Source organism: Rhinolophus hipposideros, assembly GCF_964194185.1.
Source record: "Rhinolophus hipposideros genome assembly, chromosome: 2".
NCBI lineage: Eukaryota > Metazoa > Chordata > Mammalia > Chiroptera > Rhinolophidae > Rhinolophus > Rhinolophus hipposideros.
In genome coordinates this window covers 108,326,754-108,336,494 of record NC_138048.1, presented here as the reverse complement: position 1 = coordinate 108,336,494, position 9,741 = coordinate 108,326,754, and positions in this window count along the sequence as shown.

Below are 9,741 nucleotides of genomic sequence, written 5' to 3'. Positions count from 1 at the left end.
CCCCGGGAGTGTTCTCATCAATAATTTGCTTTCAAATTCTTGGTTTTCGGAGAAGTTTAGGTTTGGTCTTGTCAATGTCTTGGCTTAAGACGGCTCAGCAAACTGTCCTGCAGGCCAAATTGCCAAATCCTGTGACTTAATGGTTTTTACAGTTTTGAATGGTTGAAGAAAACCAAAGGAAAAATAGTACTTCATGATACATGAAAATCATATGCAATTCAAATTCCAGTGTCCATAAAATGTTGGCACAGCCACGCCTGTTCGTTCTGGTCTGTGGCCCGTGCCCGCCTGTGCTACCACAGCACAGGGTAGCTGACGGGAGTCCGTGGGCTTGCACCGTCTGAGATGCGTGTTATCTGGCCCTTAGAGAAAAGTTTGTCGACCCCTATTTAAGATCCCTTTTAAATTAGTGTATTTTAAAACGTAACTGGTTCATTTGTTTGGGAAAAAAACGCAAAACCCTGTTCTTCCTGTGATCATATCGACCTTTCCCACCACTCACTGTGTTCCCTGGGGCAGGCGGAGCATGTGTCCTGGTCATTCCAGCCCACGCTGAGAGGGAGCCCCGGGGGAGCTGGGTGCCTAAGGTGGGTCCTTTTCACCCGATCAGCAGGCCCACACACCAGTACACGGGGTGCCCAGAGCCACGGCCCGGAGACCAGAGCGGAGAGGAGTCCGGAGGGGCCACAGTCAAATTCCTCATGCTTACCAAGGTCATGCGACAGAGACCAAGTTCTATTGGCCAAGTGACAGTGACAGTTGTCCACTCTGCCCCTTTCTCCCACATCCCCCCTTCCTTCTCCCTGGCTGGGCAAGTCAGTCTCCATTGGCCACTCAGATGCGTGTGTTCCCCTTCTGCCCAAGACAAGGGGCTCCCGGAGGGTGTGGCCAGGGGAGCCAAGCAGCACTGGGGGGATTGGAAAAGGGGGTACAGTGCCCCCCGCCTCTGCAGTGTCCTTCCTGCGGGTGCGTCCCACAGGGCTGCAGACTCCTGGGGCTCTGGCCCCACTGGTCCCAGGGGCGTAATGGCTTCCTCCTTGGCTCTGAAGTCCTGTCCACGCCCTGGGGTTAGTCCTTCCATTAAAGGCTCTGACAAATCTCAGGTGATATGAGCCGTATTCTTGGGGGACCCTGACTGATTAAATTAGTCCTTACATGCCCTCAGTTGTCTCAGAAATTTCTTTTCCGGTTGTTTTGCACCCAGACCCACATAAAGGGTTTTGCAGCCCTTAACTCTTCCCCTAGAACAGTAGCGTCCCCACTTCCTTCCGTGACTTTGACTTGTTGAGAAAAATGGGTCCACTTCTATCTCCTGATTCACAAAGCAGTTTATTGATTGGTCAGTTTCGCCTGTGGACCTACTGTGGGAGCTGAGGACTTGGTTTTCTTACACACACCCCTAATTTTATTTTTCTCCCATTTTTCTTTTTTTTTGTGGGGAGGGTTCTAAATGTTTACTTTGGGGGAGAGTCCTTGGGCTTTGTTCCAAATCACTGATTTTTAAAAATTTGGTTATCATTATTTCTTAATTCTAAGCATTTTAGTTCTTATTTTGATTTCCACTGCAGTATACAACTGGAATGTCACCAACTGAACACTTGGGTAACTCCCCACCAGAAACAGGACATTTACCGGCAGTTGAGAGGTCCCCCAAGTGCCTTCCAGTCGTTGACACCCCCTCCCAGGTGAAGGCGGCTGACAACACGTTAGCTTTCCTCTTGTGGCTTGTGGCCTCCTTGGCTCCGCTCTTTGGGTGAGATTCGTCTACATTGTTGCATTGGTTGTAGAGTCATTGTCATTGCTACATAGTATTGCTTTAGGTGGCAACCCTGCGGTGTATCCAGTGTGTATCCCTCCTATTGTCAGCTGGCCTTTGAGTCTTTCCCAACTGGCTGCCACTGAACATTCTGCCCCTGCCTTTTGGAACACGTGGAAACATTTCAGCTGTATCCTGAGCAGTGGAGTTGCTGGCTCACGGTCATGTTTAGTTTGGATGGTGCTGCCTGTCCTTGTGAATTCTAGCCCCACCACAGGACGTCAAATTTGGTACATTCCCATGCTCAGCAGTTGAGGTTTTGATAATGTTTCATTTTGCAAAGACACAAATTTGGAGAAATGGGCTGGTGTGTGGGAGCCAGTGAACTGTCCACTTGGCGTCCAGACTTAAACATGATCCTGCTTTCGGAAGGTCACCTTAGAAACAGCGTGGATCACCCACTCTAGGGGAGGCCAGCCACAAGGCCATGCAGCCACTCAAGCAGCCTGAGAAGAGGGCGCCTCCTGCCAAAAGCCAGTGACTGACGGCCTGGACGGAGCTGTCTTGGGTTGGCAGAGCTGCTTTCTAATACAAATGCAGAACGCTCCAGAGTCTTTCCTGCATCACCATTTGCCTCAAGCCTGTACGTGTTGACGTGTATTTCTTTGTAACTTCCCTTGTGATTTCTTTGATCTATGGGCTATTTGGAAACGTGGTGTAAGTTCCAGACATTTGCCTTTTTTTCTTCAGATTTCTTGTGTCACTGGGTTTAATTCCATTGTGGTCTCAGAATATACATTGATTTCATTCCTTTTAGATTTGTTGAGCTTTAATGCTCCACAAATCCCATGGTTATTTCACGTGCCCCAGAAAAGGGTGTGTGTGTTCTGAGTTGTTGGCTGGAGGAGTGCCCTAAGGGTTAGGTTAGGTCAGCGACCCTGTTGGCCATGTTGGCTCAAACACTACCGTCCTCCTTCTTTTCGTGCACGTCCATCATATGAGCCAATCTATTAGTATCATATATCTTATTAACACATTTCAGGGAAAAACTCATATACTCATCACTGGAGATACCAGTCTTTTACAAAACTCAATATCCGTCATAAAAATAAGAAAATGGGAAATGAGGGATACTTTCTTTTTAAAAAGTGGTGGTAAAAAGTACAGCACATAAAATTGACCATTTTGGCCATTTTTAAGTGTACAGTTCAGTGGCATTAAGTACATTCAGTTGTTTGCAGCCACCTGAGGGCTCCATTCTTTTTTTTTTTTTAAATTTTATTGGGGACTATTGGAGAACAGTGTGTTTCTCCAGGGCCCATCAGCTCCAAGTTGTCCTTCAATGTTAGCTGTGGAGGGCGCAGCTCAGCTCCAAGTCCTGTTGCCATTTTCAGTCTTTAGTTGCAGGGGGCACAGCCCTCCATACCATGGCGGGAATGGAACCTGCAACCTTGTTGAGAGCTCGCGCTCTAACCAACTGAGCCATCCAGCCGCCCCTCCAGAAGCTCAGCAGCAGCTCGTTGTCTTCAATCTAGTTGTGGAGGGTGCAGCTCACTGGCCCATGTGGGAATCAAACTGGCAGCCCTATTGTTCAGACCTCGCACTCCAACCAACGGAACCACCCGGCCTCCCCCTCATCCATCTTGACCTGATAAAAGCTATATCCCTCGGTACCCAAGCCCAGGTCTTCCTTGACGAAGAGACCATGGCGTTGCCACGGAGATCAGCAACAAGGCACTCCTGCCTCTGTACCCTCCCCCACGGCACCAGAGGTATGAGCCAGGGTGGCCACACAAGAGGAACCAGCTAAGATGACAGGGCGGAGACGCAAAGCCATCCTATTTGCAGGGGACCTGATAGCATATCTGGGAAACGCGAGCGAATCGATGCTCAGACTCAAGAAAGGAAATACCGGATCTGGAGACCAGTTACCGTCACGTCAGTAACATCCCTCTGTACAGACAACACACAGACGACGGAGTAGTGGAGACAGTTCCATTTACAGCCGCGACAAATACCGCTTAGGAACACACTGAACGAGAAATGGCACACGTCTACAATGGAAAGTTTAAAACAGTCTTGAAAGATACAAAAGTAGACGAACAAATGGAAGGACATCTCTGTCTTGGATGGACCACTAAACTCTAGTTACAGCAGGTCCCCCTAATTGATAAATTCAAAGCAGCACCAATAAAAATATTGTCTATTTTATGGAGTTAGGCAATTTGATACTGAAGTTCATATGGAAAAACAAACATAATAAACAGCCAGGAAGACACACAATAACTGAGGGGGTTCTCCTCCGAGAAGCAGTAACACACTGTCAATCCCTGTGATTAAAACCATGGTACAGGCCTGTGAATAGATAGAGCGGTGGAATAGAAAAGAAAATGCAGAGCAGCCCCGAGTATATATGGAAGCTTACCATATAACAAGGTGTGTCTCAAATAACTGGACACAGATGAATTCCACACACACACACACACACACACACACACACAACGGTGATGGGACAATTGGGTTGCCACTTGGAAAAAGTTAAAATTAGATCCATATCTCACTTCATACAAGAATGAAATCTAAATACATTAAGAAGTAAAAAATGAAACCACGAGTACTAAGAGAAAATACAGATGGGTTCCTTGTTAACTTCCGTGTAGGGAGTCTATTACTCAAAATCCAGAGACAATAAGAAAAAGATAATACATTTGCCTATAGACAAATAAAATTGTTTTGCACGACAGAAAGCACCATGAACAAAATAAAAACAGGGCTGACAAACGGGGAGGAAATATTTGCAAAATATAACACAGGAAAGAGCTGCCTCTTTGTCTATCCCTCTGTAATATCCCGAACATACAAAGAGCTCTTTTAAAAAACTGGAGACAGGGTGGCCGGATGGCTCAGCTGGTTAGAGCACAAGCTCTGAACAACAGGCTTGCTGGTTCGATTCTCACATTGGCCAGTGAGCTGCGCCTTCCATAACTAAATTGAAGACAACGAGTTGCCGCTGAGCTGCCAGAGGGGCGGCTGGATGGCTCAGTTGGTTAGAGCGCGAGCTCTCAACAAGATTGCCGGTTCAATTCCCGCATGGGATGGTGGGCTGCGTCCCCTGCAACTAAGGATTGAAAATGGCGACTGGACTTGGAGCTGAGCTGCGCCCTCCACAGCTTCATTGAGATTGAAGGACAAAGACTTGGAGTTGAGGGGCCTTGGAGAAACACACTGTTTCCCCAATATTCCCCAATAAAAAAAAAAACAACCAAACAAAAAACAACAACTGAGAGACAAAGGACCAAAAAACCAAACCATATGGAGAAAAGGGAAAAAGACATGAATAGATAATTCTCAAAAATGACCCTCAAGTGTATGAAAAAATTTTCAAACTTGCTCATAGCTAGAGAACTGCAAATTAAAATGACAATAAAAAACTATTTCTCACTTAGCAGATTGCCAAAAATTTAAATAAAATGACGACACGCTCAGTGGGTGAGGCTGTGGGGAAGCAGGCCCTCGCATACATTGCTGGAGGGGAATTTGGCAATACCTCTCAAAACTGAACATGCACTCATCTTTTGTCCCTCCCTCCCACCTTTGGGGTCCACCCTGAAGACATATCCCACAATATGAAAATGCACACCCGTAAGTTTAATTACTGAGCATGATTTGTCATTGGAAATTGTTGGCAACCACGTGAATGCCCACATGGGTAAGGGTTAAGTGAACTCGGTTACACTGCACGATGGGGCACCTGGAGCACCCTGCAGCTGTGACGATGGCCGGAGGGTCTGTGCACCCACACACAGTGATGCAGGACCTACTGTTACGTGTCAGGCCAACGTGCACAAGTGTCTATAGCATGTTACCTCCATGTAGGAAAGATGGGGATAGAAGGAAACACACAGGCATCTGCTCATTTGTGCAAAAGAAATACAGGAAGAAAAATCAGACACAAGACAGTGGTCGGTTTCCTGCAGGGTGTGGGTGGGACTGGGATGGGAAGAAGGGGGCATAGAAGTGGAGAAGCAGGGATGGGGGGGCAATGTTTTCCCAAGGGTACTGTTTTTGTAAAGCTCCCATTTTTGGAACCACAGTAACATACCCCGAAATCAACCAACAAACCAGGACGTGGGGGAAATCCCAAATGCAATACAGACCGTATCAAACGAACCTAAGTCTCTTATACATGAGAAACTGAACCCCTCCTAAAGGGGGTGGGGAAGAAAAGAACCCACTTAAGTCACTTTGAAAATGATACTTTGACTGGGTCCTCTAAGGACAAAAGAACCAGACAAAATACTGTCCTTTAGATAGTAAACGTGTTTCCCACGGGGTGTGGGTGAGCAATACAGAAATTGCTTTATGTGCACTTTGGGATTGAATAAGTAAGTACCCAGGGTACAAGGAGGCCAGGGTCCTCACTGTCAGAGAAGGAAGTCAGGACAAGGAAAGAGAAGGGTTATCAGGAACCGGTAACGTGGGAACAGGATTGGAGGACTCAGTGTGAAGCTACGGTTTTCATACATGTATACACAGATAGACACAGAAAGCAATACACCGGTGTGTGTATGCTTGGGTTCGTCTAGACACATATATGTTCCAGCTCTTTTTGCTCAAAGATAATGACACCCAGTCACAATGAGCTCACGTGTCACCCAAATTTTGGTTGTTAAGCACCACTCTCCAATATGGGCAATACCTTGTTTTATGGTGCTCCACAGATGTTGTGTTTTTCACAAATGGAAGGCAGGACTCTCTACCAGGGAAAAAGGTTCTGACTCACTTTTGCAGTCCTCGCTGTATTGGGTGGTGTGGAACGGAAGCTGCAGCGTCTCTGAGGCATGCGTGCCTGAGACACCGGGGGTCCTCGGAGAAGTGGGCGGTTCCAGGGCTGGAGCAGGAAAACTACAAGCTGAGCCTAGGGCATTGTGTGGAGCCAGAAAGTAAGGATGTGCTCAGAAAAGATGGGATACTTGTTGAAAGAACGGGGAACCATCCTAACCTGAAGGGGCTCTCAAGGGCCAGAGCTGGAGCAATCTGAGCAAGAAAATAAGTGAGGGTACAATTGGATGAGCATAACATAAACACCCACCTATATAAATAAATCGCTGAATGAATGAATGAATGAATGAATGAATGAATGGTGGAGAAGGGACGGTTCTTCCTTACTCAGGAATCCCGATTAATAACTGTAAAAGGGGGGATTGAAATACAAAATCACCACTAGGTCACAGATGTAATTGTCACTGGCAAGACCCACTGACATTTGGGGAGCCACAGGATATCTGCGCAGCTTCGGGGCAACTCCGCGACGATACTCGGTACTTGCAAAGAGAAAACAACGCCTTTACATGGGAAAACCCAGCAGACACTATGTAGCCCAGAGACCAAGGTCGGTCTCCCCAGTGACCTGACTTGCGGACACCACGTCCCCCTGATGAGCACTGAGGGGCCTCGCCATCATGGCTGTGGGGCTCCTGCTGACGCGCGGACAGAACCCCACGAGATGACGTCACACAAACCCACATGGAGACAGCCCATTGTACTCACCCTTCGAAGGCGTCAGGGCCACGAAGAAAGGACAGACTGAGGGACTGTCTCAGCGTGCGGGAGGCCGGGACCCGCGACTCGGGGCGTGTGGGAGCCTGGGCTGGGTCCTGGAGCAGGAAGAGGATGTCGGTGGGAGCGCTTTTTGAATCATGAGCAACACCTGGCCTGTTAGTGTGTTTGTGGGAATGGCTGGCGGAGGGAGCCATTGATAAGCTAGGGGAGGGGAGGGTGGCAGGAGGCCAGTCCAGGGGATAGTGAGGGGTGGGGCTGCACTTGGGGTGGGGGCTTACGTACACGCAGTAAGATGGAGGGTCCAAGATGCTGGGGTGAGCACGACAGGTGTGTGCGCCACCACCATCATTCTAATCCAGAAACACAGTTGTGGGGACAAAGCCCCAACAAAACAGTTTCCAGGCTCTCAGTCTCACATAGAAAGGTGCTGGCTCGGGTAGTAAGTGGCCATTAACTGTGATCAGATGCCAGCAGCTGTGGCTAGTCAGCTGTAACCCGTAGGCCATTGGCCACTAATATAACGGCTGTGGCTACGCTAGCAGAAAGGAATGGGGGCTAGCAAGAAGATGGTGGCTGGCAAGCGCGGACTGCTGTTAGGCAGATTATGTAGATCCTGCTTCCTGTGTCTCCAGCCCAGCTGCCAGCGAGAATATATTGGTTTGACTCCCCTACTTATGGCTCCGTGGGTGTTCCTTTTTGGCCTTACCGTGTCCTGCGTTCTTGGGCGGGGAGCGGGAGCTGAGACCCTGCATGACAACAGTGTATCCACACCCCCGAGACTTACCTTGGGCTCCTGACAATCAGCGCCCCTAGCGCTGTGCCTGGACCAGGACGAGCGGGTCCCCATGCCTCAGGGGCAGGTCGACAGGTTTAGCAAAGGAAGATGCTTCAGTGACTCTGCCCACTCTTTGAAGTGCCCTCCTTAGAATTTTCTACCTCCCTCTGGTGCGTGGGAAAGGCTGAGCCCAGTCTCCTGTTTCAGGGCACTCTCTGACTCTGGACCCCTACTTGCAAGGGTCCTTCAGCTGTGTGCGTGTGTGTGTGTACACGAGTGCGTGCTTCTGCTCACCCCTCCGTGTCCCAGCTGCTCTCCCAATCAGACTCACCATCCTGCCTGTTCCTCTGACCTTCTCTTACTGAGCATGCCCCTGGCAATGGGGTCGGGCCATGCCCAGGTCATCATGGGGAACCTGCAAAGGGGGAGCCGGGGCCCTGGCCCAGAGCTCCTTTTATTTAGGCCGCGCAGCAGCCTGAAGAGGAGGAGAGCCCCTGAGAACTGGCTCTGTGCTGCATCTGCTTCAGAGCTTCTCGTGCCTGCGAGGTTTGTTCCCTACCTGCCTCCTGAGCCCCTGGCACTTCCCACATCTGTGGGCACCCTGTCCCCCTCTCATGGCAGAGCCAGCGGCACCTGAGGACATCCCCCAGGACGCCTGGGGCTGTGGGCAGCAGGTCAGCGGGTGTCGGCTGGGAAGCCTGTGCGTGCCCTCGCTGAGTGACCTGCTCCTGGCTTCTCACTCAGAACAGCCTGTGCCCACAAAATCCTGCTCACCAACTCTTTCCATTTTTGTTTGTTAACCTGGAAATGTAGATTTACCGTCTGCTGGGGAGACAGACTGCCTGTCAGCCAGGGGGCCCACATCACAAGTGTGCAGCCCACCTTTGTGACATAGAGCTCATCCCATCTCTCATTGTCTAACGGGGAGACAGACGTCAGCAGCAGCGGGAACCCCTCCCCTCGGGCCCCTGTGCCTGCTCCCTGCACCCCCGTGACCAGCCCTCCTCTGACACCAGCGATTGTTTGCTTTTGCCTGTTTTGACCTTGATATGTGAAGAATCACTCAGTATCTTCTCTTTGTGTCGGCTTCTCCGGTTTACATCTCCATGTGACAGTCAGTAGGCTGTTGTGTTTTCAGCTTTGGCGTCTGTGCTGCTATTCTCGTGTGTGTCATGCTTGACGAGCGCCTATGCATGTCTTTCCAAGTGTGAGTTTCAGTCACAGCGTGAATGAATGAATGAGTGATCTGGAATCAGAATTTCAAGCGGAAAAGTTTGGGAACTTCTGTTCAGTTCCTAAGTTTCACGTGATGTTGGGCTGATTTGGCTTGTCCCTGTGACCGGCACAGGGCACAGCTATCATCCATCGACCCTGGTCCTCGGCAGGGGGACCATAGTGGGCTGGTGCCATCAGTTGTGACAGGTAACGCTTTTGAAAACAGCTCTGAGGGCTTCAGATTTGGGGGAGAGTGATTCTGCGGCTTTGAGGGCTGTTTCCATGGAGATAGGAAGACAAGCAGTATTTCCCGAGGACTGCTGACCGGCTGATCGCCATGGGAGGTGTTTTCATGGCTCGTTCTGCTGAGTTTTCACAACACTTGTCCTTATCACACTCTGCAGCTCAGGCGCTGGCTCTGGGACTTGCCTGG